This window comes from Triticum dicoccoides, chromosome 5A (assembly GCF_002162155.2).
Source record: "Triticum dicoccoides isolate Atlit2015 ecotype Zavitan chromosome 5A, WEW_v2.0, whole genome shotgun sequence".
NCBI classification, from domain to species: domain Eukaryota; kingdom Viridiplantae; phylum Streptophyta; class Magnoliopsida; order Poales; family Poaceae; genus Triticum; species Triticum dicoccoides.
In genome coordinates, this window is record NC_041388.1 from 600,651,875 (window position 1) to 600,664,445 (window position 12,571).

Here is a 12,571-nt window from a genome sequence, read left to right on the forward strand (position 1 = left end):
CAAGGCTTATAGTGATGTGCATTATCGAGAGGGCCCAGAGATACCTCTCCGATACACGGAGTGACAAATCCTAATCTCGATCTATGCCAACCCAACAAACACCATCGGAGACACTTGTAGAGCATCTTTATAATCACCCAGTTAGGTTGTGACGTTTGATAGCACACAAGGTGTTCCTCCAGTATTTGGGAGTTGCATAATATCATAGTCAATGGAACATGTATAAGTCATGAAGAAAGCAATAGCAATAAAACTAAATGATCATTATGCTAAGCTAATGGATGGGTTTTTTCCATCACATCATTCTCTAATGATGTGATCCCGTTCATCAAATGACAACACATGTCTATGGTCAGGAAACTTAACCATCTTTGATTAACGAGCTAGTCTAGTAGAGGCATACTAGGGCACTCTGTTTGTCTATGTATTCACACATGTACCAAGTTTCCGGTTAACACAATTCTAGCATGAATGATAAACATTTATCATGATATAAGGAAATATAAATAACAACTTTATTATTTCCTCTAGGGCATATTTCCTTCACCTTACGTGTCTTTCAGTGAGGGAGAGTGTCCACCATATATATATTTGAGAGAGGAAGAATGCCGATTGTTGTCGTGGGGGTCGCTTCTCCTTCTTCTCTTTGTGCTAGACCTTTTTTATGCACTAGGGGAAGAAGGAGTAGCGACCATCATCGATGGTCAAAAAATCGGTGAGGGAGTGTCCACCATATATGAGAGAAGAAGAATGCCGACTGTTGTCGTGGGGGTCGCTTCTCTTTCTTTTCCTTGTGCTAGATATTTGTAATGCACTAGGGAAAGGAGGAGTAGCGACCATCACCGACGGTCGCAATATCGAAGAGGGAGTGCCCACCATATACGTGAGATGAGAGTTTAGGAAGACTCGACAGTGATCTATGTGTTGAGTTTCCTGGTAGTTGCCTTCGGTCGATTTTCAATTAATGTTTCAGCTATGAACATAGGAAATGTCTGACAACGAAAAGGATTTCGGTATGTGTGAATACTGTGAAGACGAGCGCGGCCTGTGCGACAGACATTTCCTAGTTGGTGGTAGGCTCTTCAACATCAAGCTGGATGAGACCTTCGAAGTGGATACAGTAAGTCACAATGACAAGTCTTTTTTTTGTAATTAAGCATGACTTCTGCTTCTTTTGCTTCAACTTATGATTTTAATTTTTTACTATTCTACTAGCGTATCCTCTGCCATGCAAGAATGTATGTCTTGGATAAGATCGGTTTCAGTCGTATGGAAACTATGGAGGTAAAGTGAGTTCACTTGAGGACCGAGCATGGTTATACTTTTGCCGCAAAATTATACAATGCAGAGACCTACACCTATTTTGAATGCAAAAATTAGAGAGCACTATGCAAGGATTATGCATTTGAGCCTGATATGCTTATCACCTTTGATATTCGTCTGGAATATGATATTGAAGGTAATATCGACATCTGGTTCGATGTGCAGACGCCTCTAGTTCTACCATTATGTGAGTTTCTCAACCATATTTATGTCTTGGATATTGTTTATTAAAAAATGGTTGACAACTAATTTCTATTGCTAGCTTATTTCCATTCAAGCAAACATGTCCGGTGCTTGGTAGACATGACCTCCTACTGTCCCGGGGCTGAACTAAACTGCGAGGAGATAAGTCATTATGTTTCATGGCTTGAGGATCTTGATACTGTCAAGACAAATTATTTTCCTGAACTTCAAAATCTTATTACTCAAAACGTGCGACCACTAGCGTGCGTATTGAACTACGGTCACATCTATTTAGGAAAGATGGTAAGATTTTTACTATTTGTCCTTAGTGCATCTTTTGCATACATTATTTTTAAGCTAAACTTAATTGCTAAGTATGTTACTATGATGTTCTTCAACAGGGACTCCCGATGATAGTTGTGCCTCATTGGATCGAGGCTAAAGGTCGCATGAAAATGGTTAGCTTACGGCGAAGACATCCTACATTGCACATGAGTGCATTCAGGATTTCTAAAAGCGAGCAAGTCTTAATAGTCAAAGACTGGAGAAAATTGGTAACGATCACAAGAAATAGTAGGGGGCAGCAATCAGAAGCGCATCCCACAATTAGGGGACATGTTGAGCTACATGCTCCAATATGATGAAGCAGGAGTGCTACACATGTTCTATGCTATTTTATGTGAAAGAGAGCAGCAGGAGTGATTAGCTAGTTAGAATGAGTTTGTAGATGATGATGTGCTACACTATGACTAATGATTAAATAGCTAGTGTTGGTGGTAATGACTATGATGATTATTATTAGCTAGTGTTGGTGGTGATTAGCTAGCTAGAATGAGTTACAAGATAATGATGTGCTATACTATGACTATGATGATTAAATAGCTAGTGTTGGTCGTAATGACGATGATGATGATTAAATAGCTTGTGTAGGCGGATTAGATTCAAGTGGAGGCAACATGTGGTGCACCACATGTTGCCTCCACTTGAACCTAATCCACCTCAGTATATACAATAGTGTGTGAAATGAAGGTGGACATCACATGTTGCCCCCACTTGAACCTAATCCACCTTCATTTCACACACTGTTGTATATACTAACTAATCATGGTCATAAAACCATATTATGAAATTACTGTATATAAAACATATACAAATACATCAAAAATAAGCTACAATTAAAAAAAACAGTAAAAATAAGCAGTAGCGCTTTTTAGAAGAAACGCTACTGCTACTTACCTCTATCAGCAGCGCTTTTCCAGCAAGAGTGTTACTTCTAACTAGGTGTAGCAGTAGCGCTGGGAGACCAGCACTACTGCTACCAGTTAGCTGTAGCGCCTTACTGGTAGCGCTTGTACAAGCGCTAGTAGTAGCTCCAAAACCAGCGCTACTACTAGGGTTTTCCCTAATAGTGTATATTTTCCTTATTTTTTGGTCACCCTGAAATATTTATTCTAATGCATCAACATAGCAAAGAACATAAACTAACACTTGACACTAGATTTAATAGGTTAGTCAAATAAATTGCCAAAAGTATGTATAAATGATAAGAATAGCATGAACATGAATTTTTTTTGTAGATACATCCGAGATGTATGAGCATCCCCAAGCTTAATCCGTGCTCGTCCTTCGGTAGATAGATGACAAAAATCATAATTTTTTATTGTGAATGCTACCTTAACATTGACATGATTATATGATGTAGTCTCATTAAAGTTTAACTCAAGAATACCGATGCAAAGCAGTTGTCAATATTTAACAATTATCAAACAATATCAAAGCAAATAAATATACTCAGTTTTGTTTCTCATGAATCAATGCAGCAAGTCAATATTCCCTTTGCCAAGTACTATATCTTATTTATACACCAAACACCTTTCTCCGTATGTAGAGCATATTTTCTTGTAGTACTTATGGACTTCTTTATTTCCATCTATATGTATTATATCTTATTTAATAGCTCTTGTAGTCTTACTTGTTGCTTGTTTGTTCTAATTTTAGTGCCGAATAAATGCCCAGATTCCCGATTGAATTAGGAAAACGAGATGGGAGGATGACGATGACATGTTGTTATTTCGCCAACATTGCACTGAATGTGTAATAGAGTACCAATTGAGAAAAATCAATGACATATGTCCATCCTATATGGCACAAAGCGTGTTAAACATATCCGTATAGGGCATGTCAAGAGCTACCTGACAACTTATAGGAGGGGACTGTCGCGGTTCTAAGTCTGACAGTAGAAAGGGGGGGTACGTAGGAGAGGCAAGATCCTAGCTACAATGAGGTTGTGCATGCAAGATTTACGAGTTCAGGCCCTTCGCGGAGGAAGTAAAAGCCCTACGTCTCGGTGCCCTGAGGCGGCCGACTGGATTATGCGTGAACTTACAGGAGGTGCGAACCCTTGTGCCAGAGGAGGGGATGGCTTATATAGAGTGCACCAGGACCCCAGTCGTCCCACGTTACACAGGGTTCAATGTACATTAAGGTGAGACGTTACTGATAATGCCAGCAATAAAGACATATAAATGATCATTAACACTACAGAGTGAACGTCTGACCGTTGCCATCCTGAGTGACTTTATATCTTCTGTACTCCGAGTGGTTTCTTAGTCGGTCGTGTGATTATATACTGGTCGAATGGAATTGGGTTATCTGAGTGGAATTATTGGTCGAGTGGGTTGCACTGTGAGGTGATTCCAGTCGGTGAAAATTGTTGTGCCTTGAATGCCGTTGATCTTAGGGTAGTAACCTTGGGGAGGGCGTCTTGGTCAGGCCTATTACCCTACCCTAGGTACATGTCCTCGTCATTAGCCCCCGAATGGATCGAGGTTCGAGGGTAGAATAGGTTGAAGATGGTTACGACTCAGTTCTCATGCTTTGGGGGCATCGTACCTGTGTTGGTGAACCACGCTGGATCTTCAACTTTTTTTTTCAATTGCCTTGATCCATTCAGAATTTTGTCGAGTGAATTTATCCTGGAATGCTTCGAGTGTTGGAGTAGAACAAAATCTTTGGCATGACTGATTGCGCTACCATCCGCGGATCTCACGGGATTCGAAATTTTGGGAAGCGCGCGGGGCGGAGAGCGCCATAGTAATCGAGATGGAGTAGGCAAGGGCGCCTTGATTTTTGCGCAGCCTTTTTCGCCATGTATCGAACGCGCGGCTGTTGTGGGATTTGAAATGATTTCTTAGGCCCGCCTGCCAGTCACTCTGAAACGGGCAAATAAAAGACCCCGCGGTCGGTGCGTCTGCACAACGCATCCCATCCCCCTTCTCCTTCCTCTATTTCTTCACCTCGTCCTCCGCCGCTCTCGACACCTCTGCACCACTCGTAAGCAGCCCGCGGTGATGGGGAAGGACAAGAAGGCGACTCTGGAGCGCGCCAAGAAGGCGACGGTGACGGCGGCGGGGAAGCCAAAGGGCAAGAAGACGAGTCGGGGAGATCTTCCTCGAGGTCCGTCCTGCCGCCTGGCTGGATCCAGGGCGACTGGATTTGTTCCACGATTCAGCAGGAGGATGTGGATGATCTGGCCTCAGGGGGTTTGATTGCCCATGGATCTTGGAGGCTTCCTGCAACGAGACCGAGCCGCAGCCAAAGGAGGGTGAGTGCTTCATCCTTGCGACTCACGTTGACCGTGGATTCTCTCTGCCTCCCCATCCTTTCTTTTGGGGTTTTATGAACTTCTTTGGAGCCCAACTTCATCATTTTCCCCAACACCATCACGTACCTTGCTGCGTTCATTTCATGTGTGAAAATTTCTTGGGTTGTCGACCGCACTGGGGTATCTTCAAACACATCTTCACTTGTCGCTCTCAGTCTGTGAAAAAAGCTAATCCGAATGATGATAAGACTCATGTGATCCAGATGTGTGGAGGCCTAGGTATCCATATGAGAAGCAAAAGTGCTTTTCCAGCTGTGATCCTTCCTGAGTCAGTTAGAGGGTGGCAGTCGACCTGGTTCTACTACAAGGACCAACCGACTCTTGGTCAGTCGACCGGTCTCCCTCTCTTCTCCATGGAGTGAGTCTAACAACCCACTTCTTTGAAAGTAACTCTAGCAGAGAGAGCAGAGGTGAACATGCTGATGGAGCGAGTAATCCAATTAGTTCCGGACGGCATGACTGGTATGAACTTGCTGGAAGTGTTTCTCAGTCGACGTGTCCAGCCACTCCAGGCCCGCGATCATCCTATGTGGATGTGCTCGGGCATTGAGGACACCACTCGGATCCACCCGGAGGAGGTCACCGAAGAGACGGTGGAGCTATGGTTGCAAGGCATCACTAGGAACAAAGATAACCCTCGGGGGTCCAGAAGAGTCCAACCATTCTGCGCTGGCCATGAACCCGAGAAGGTTTGTCCTTTACTGTCGAGTGCTTCTTCATTCTGATTTGTAACTGTCTTCATGCCCGACTGATGTCTATGTTATTCTCTTCCTTGCAGATCTACATTGATATGTACTCAATGCCCAATGGAGAGCGGGACCAGGAGGGAGAGGTGAGTGGGGGTGAAAGTGGCGATTGGAGATCTGATGACGAGGACAAGGAGGAGAGTGAGGACTCAAGCGACGGCGAGGAGGTCGACTCTCCACCCCGCACTAAAAGACGTTCCAAGCAGATCCATGACCCCGCGAGCATCCGCGGCAAGGAAGTTGCGCAGACCTTGAAGCGCACTCGGACTTCCTCCCCCATTTCGACTGAGAAGGCGCCGAAGCAACCCAAGATTGCGGCTCCTAAGCCTCCGAAGTTTCTACCCAAGATCAAGATCAACGTTCCTATCGCCTCCGGGTAAGTGTTTTGTTTTCTCCTTTTACTCAAGGACTTCTTAAGTAGACGTCGACTCGCTTTCTTGCTTGACCGAGTGAGTTTGGGAACTTGCAGTGCCGCTACTTCTAGGACTTTTGTGGATATTTACCGGAATGAGGATGATGCGGAAATGGAAGATGCGGCCACCTCTGGAGCAGGTGTGACTCTGCCATCTTGGCTCCACTTTGTCAATTGATTTGCAGGTCAACTGATGCTACCTATTGAGCACTTGCGTTGGTTTACCCTTGAAGAGGAAAGGGTGATGCAGCGTAAGTATTTCCCTCAGTTTGTGAGAACCAAGGTATCAATCCAGTAGGAGGCCACGCACGAGTCCCTCGTACCTACACAAACAAATAAATCCTCGCAACCAACGCGATAAGGGGTTATCAATCCCTACACGGTCACTTACGAGAGTGAGATCTGATAGATATGATAAGATAATATTTTTGGTATTTTTATGGTAAAGATGCAAAGTAAAATAAATGGCAAAGGAAATAACTAAGTATTGGAAGATTAATATGATGGAAGATAGACCCGGGGGCCATAGGTTTCACTAGTGGCTTTTCTCGAGAGCATAAGTATTCACAACGGGTAAACAAATTACTATTGAGCAATTGACAGAATTGAGCATAGTTATGAGAATATCTAGGTATGATCATGTATATAGGCATCACGTCCGAAACAAGTAGACCGACTCCTGCCTGCATTTACTACTATTACTCCACACATCGACCGCTATCCAGCATGCATCTAGAGTATTAAGTTCAAGAGAACAAAGTAACACTTTAAGAAAGATGACATGATGTAGAGGGATAAACTCATGCAATATGAAATAAACCCCATCTTGTTATCCTCGATGGCAACAATACAATACGTGCCTTGCTGCCCCTACTGTCACTGGGAAAGGACACCGCAAGATTGAACCCAAAGCTAAGCACTTCTCCCATTGCAAGAAAGATCAATCTAGTAGGCCAAACCAAACTGATAATTCGAAGAGACTTGCAAAGATAACCAATCATACATAAAATAATTCAGAGAAGATTCAAATATTGTTCATAGGTAAACTTGATCATAAACCCACAATTCATCGGTTTCAACAAACACACCGCAAAAGAAGATTACATCGAATAGATCTCCACAAGAGAGGGGGAGAACTTTGTATTGAGATCCAAAAAGAGAGAAGAAGCCATCTAGCTAATAACTATGGACCCGTAGGTCTGAGGTAAACTACTCACACTTCATTGGAAGGGCTATGGTGTTGATGTAGAAGCCCTCCATGATCGATGCCCCCTCCGGTGGAGCTCCAGAACAGGCCCCAAGATGGGATCTCGTGGATACAGAAAGTTACGGCGGTGGAATTATAGGAGGAAGGAGTACGTCGGTGGAGCAACAAGGGGGCCGGAGAGGGTGGAGGGCACGCCCAGGGGGGTAGGCACGCCCCCTACCTCGTGGCCTCATGGTTGATGTCTTGACGTAGGGTCCAAGTCCTCTGGATCATGTTCATTCTGAAAATCATGTTCCCGAAGGTTTCATTCCATTTGGACTTCGTTTGATATTCTTTTTCTACGAAACCCTAAAATAGGCAAAAAACAACAATTCTGGGCTGGGCCTCCAGTTAATAGGTTAGTCCCAAAAATAATATAAAAGTGTATAATAAAGCCCAATAATTTCCAAAACATAATATAATATAGCATGGAACAATCAAAAATTATAGATATGTTGGAGACGTATCAAGCATCCCCAAGCTTAATTCATGCTCGTCCTCGAGTAGGTAAATGATAAAAATAGATTTTTTTGATGTGGAATGCTACTTGGCATAATTTCAATGTAATTCTCTTAATTGTGGTATGAATATTCAGATCTGAAAGATTCAAGACAAAAGTTTAATATTGACATAGAAATAATAATACTTCAAGCATACTAACTAAGCAATTATGTCTCTTCAAAATAACATGTCCAAAGAAAGTTATCCCTACAAAATCATATAGTCTGGCTATGCTCCATCTTCACCACATAAAGTATTCAAATCATGCACAACCCCGATGACAAGCCAAGCAATTGTTTCATACTTTTAATGTTCTCAAACTTTTTCAATTTTCACGCAATACATGAGCGTGAGCCATGTACATAGCACTATAGGTGGAATAGAATGGTGGTTGTGGAGGAGACAAAAAGGGAGAAGATAGTCTCACATCAACTAGGCGTATCAACGGGCTATGGACATGCCCATCAATAGATATCAATGTGAGTGAGTAGGGATTGACATGCAACAGATGCACTAGAGCTATAAATATATGAAAGCTCAACCAAAAGAAACTAAGTGGGTGTGCATCCAACTTGCTTGCTCACTAAGACCTAGGGCATTTTGAGGAAGCCCATCGTTGGAATATACAAGCCAAGTTCTATAATGAAAAATTCCCACTAGTATATGAAAGTGATAACATAGGAGACTCTCTATTATGAAGATCATGGTGCTACTTGGAAGCATAAGTGTGGAAAAAAAGGATAGTAGTATTGCCCCTTTTTATTTTTTTATTTTTTGGGGCCTTCCCTTTTTTCTTTGGCCTTTCTCTTTTTTTATTTGGGACAATACTCTATGAATGATGATCATCACACTTCTATTTATTTACAACTCAATGATTACAACTCAATACTAGAACAAAGTATGACTCTATATGAATGCCTCCGGCGGTGTACTGGGATAGCAATGATGCATGAGTGACTTATATGAAAGAATTATGAACGGTGGCTTTGCCACAACTAAAATGTCAACTACATGATCATGCAAAGCAATATGACAATGATGGAGCGTGTCATGATAAACGTAACAGTGGAAAGTTGCATGGAAATATATCTCGGAATGGCTATGGAAATGCCATGGTAGGTAGGTATGGTGGCTGTTTTGATGAAGGTATATGGTGGGTGTATGATACCGGCGAAAGGTGCGCGGTATTAGAGAGGCTAGCAATGGTGGAAGGGTGAGAGTGCGTATAATCCATGGACTCAACATTAGTCATAAAGAACTCACATACTTATTGCAAAAATCTATTAGTTATCAAAGCAAAGTAGTATGTGCATGCTCCTAGGGGGATAGATTGGTAGGAAAACACCATTGGTCGTCCCTGACCGCCACTCATAAGGAGGACAATCAATAAATACATCATGCTCCGACTTCTTAACATAACGGTTCACCATACGTGCATGCTACGGGAATCACAAACTTCAACACAAGCATTTTTCAAATTCACAATTACTCAACTAGCACGACTCTAATATCACCATCTCCATATCTCAAAACAATTATCAAGTTTCAAACTTCTCATAGTATTCAACACACTCATAAGAAATTTTTTATTTATTTAATCTTGAATGCCTCAAATAATTAAAGCAAATTACCATGCTGTTTTGTAGGAATCTCAAAATAATCTAAGTGAAGCATGAGAGAACAATGGTTTCTATAAAAAAATCCACCGACGTGCTCTGAAAGATATAAGTGAAGCACTAGAGCAAAAACTATATAACTCAAAAGATATAAGTGAAGCGCATAGAGTATTCTAATAATTTCCGAATCATGTGTGTATATCTCAAAAAGGTGTGTGAAGAAAGGATGATTGTGGAAAACTAACAAATAAAGACTCAAATAACACAAGACGCTCCAAGCAAAACACATATCATGTGGTAAATAAAAATATAGCTCCAAGTAAAGTTACCGATAGAAGTAGACGAAAGAGGGGATGCCTTCCGGGGCATCCCCAAGCTTTGTATTTTAGGTGTCCTTAGATTATATTGGGGGTGTCATGGTCATCCCCAAGCTTAGGATCTTGCCACTCCTTGTTCCATAATCCATCAAATCTTTACCCAAAACTTGAAAACTTCACAACACAAAACTTAAAGTAGAAAATCTCGTGAGCTCCATTAGCGAAAGAAAACAAAACACCACTTCAAGGTATTGTAATGAACTCATTCTTTATTTATATTGGTGTTAAACCTACTGTATTCCAACTTCTCTATGGTTTATAAACTATTTTACTAGCCATAGATTCATCAAAATAAGCAAACAACACACGAAAACAGAATCTGTCAAAAACAGAACAGTCTGTAGTAATCTGTAGCTAACGCAAAATCTGGAACCCCCAAAATTCTAAAATAAATTTCTGGACGTGAAGAATTTATCTATTAATCATCTTAAAAAATAATTAACTACATAGAACTTTCCAAATAAAAATGGCAGCAGTTCTCGTGAGCGCTAAAGTTTCTATTTTTTACAGCAAGATTAACAAGACTTTCCCCAAGTCTTCCCAACGGTTCTACTTGGCACAAACACTAATTAAACACAAAAACACAACCAAAACAGAGGCTAGATAAATTATTTATTACTAAACAGTAGAAAAAATCAAGGAATAAAAAATAAAATTGGTTTGCCTCCCAACAAGCGCTATCGTTTAACGCCCCTAGCTAGGCATAAAAAGCAAGGATATATCTAGTTGTTGCCATCTTTGGTAGGCAATCCATAAGTGGCTCTCATAATAGATTCATAAGGTAATTTAATTTTCTTTCTAGGGAAGTGTTCCATGCCTTTCCTTAATGGAAATTGGAATCTAATATTCCCCTCCTTCATATCAATAATTGCACCAATCGTTCTAAGGAAAGGTCTACCAAGAATAATAGGACATGAAGGATTGCAATCTATGTCAAGAACAATAAAGTCTATGGGCACATAATTCCTATTTGCAACAATAATAACATCATTAATTCTTCCCATAGGTTTCTTAATAGTGGAATCCGCAAGGTGCAAGTTTAAAGAGCAATCATCAAAATCACGGAAACCTAGCAAATCACACAAAGTCTTTGGAATCGTGGAAACACTAGCACCCAAATCACACAAAGCATAGCATTCATGATCTTTAATTTTAATTTTAGTAGTAGGTTCCCACTCATCACAAAGTTTTCTAGGGATAGAAACTTCCAACTCAAGTTTTTGTTCATAAGATTGCATCAAAGCATTAATGATATGTTTAGTAAAAGCTTTATTTTGACTATAAGCATGAGGAGAATCTAGCACGGATTGCAACAAGGAAATACAATCTATCAAAGAGCAATTGTCATAATTAAATTCCTTGAAATCCAAAATAGTGGGTTCATCAATATATAAAGTTTTGACTTCTTCAATCCCACTTTTAACAATTTTAGCATCAAGATCTAAAGACTCCGAATTTTTGGAACGCCGTCTAGGTAAAGGTGAATCATATTCAGTCCCATTATTATCAAGATTCATATTGAAAAACAAAGATTTAATAGGGGACACATCAATAACTTTTAGATCTTCATCTTTATTATCATGGAAACTAGAAGAACACGCTTTTATAAAGCAATCTTTCTTAGCACGTATCCTAGCGGTTCTTTCTTTGCACTCATCAATGGAAATTCTCATGGCTTTGAGAGACTCATTGATATCATGCTTAGGTGGAATAGATCTAAGTTTCAAAGAATGAACATCAAGAGAAATTCTATCAACGTTCCTAGCCAACTCATCAATCTTAAGCAATTTTTCTTCAATCAAAACATTGAAATTCTTTTATGAAATAATAAATTCTTTAATATTAGATTCAAAATCATAGGGCATCTTATTATAATTTCCATAAGAATTGTTGTAGGAATTACCATAATTATTAGAGGAATTACTAGGATACGGCCTAGGGTTAAAGTTTCCTCTATATGTGTTGTTACCAAAATTGTTCCTACCAACAAAATTCACATCCATAGATTCGTCATTATTATCAATCAAAGTAGACAAAGGCATATCATTAGGATCAGAAGAAACACTTTTATTAGCAAATAATTTCATAAGTTCATCCATCTTCCCACTCAAAACATTAATTTCTTCTATCGCATGCACTTTCTTATTAGTGGATGTTTCAGTGTGCCATTGAGAATAATTAACCATAATATTATCTAGGAGTTTAGTAGCTTCTCCTAAAGTAATTTCCATAAAAGTGCCTCCCGCGGCCGAATCTAAAAGATTTCTAGAAGCAAAATTCAATCCGGCATAAATTTTTTGTATAATCATCCACAAATTCAAACCATGCGTAGGGCAATTACGTATCATTAATTTCATCCTCTCCCAAGCTTGTGCAACAAGTTCTTGATCAAGTTGCTTAAAATTCATAATATCATTTCTAAGAGAGATGATCTTAGCGGCAGGAAAATACTTAGATATAAAAGCATCTTTGCACTTATCCATGAATCAATACTATTTTTAGG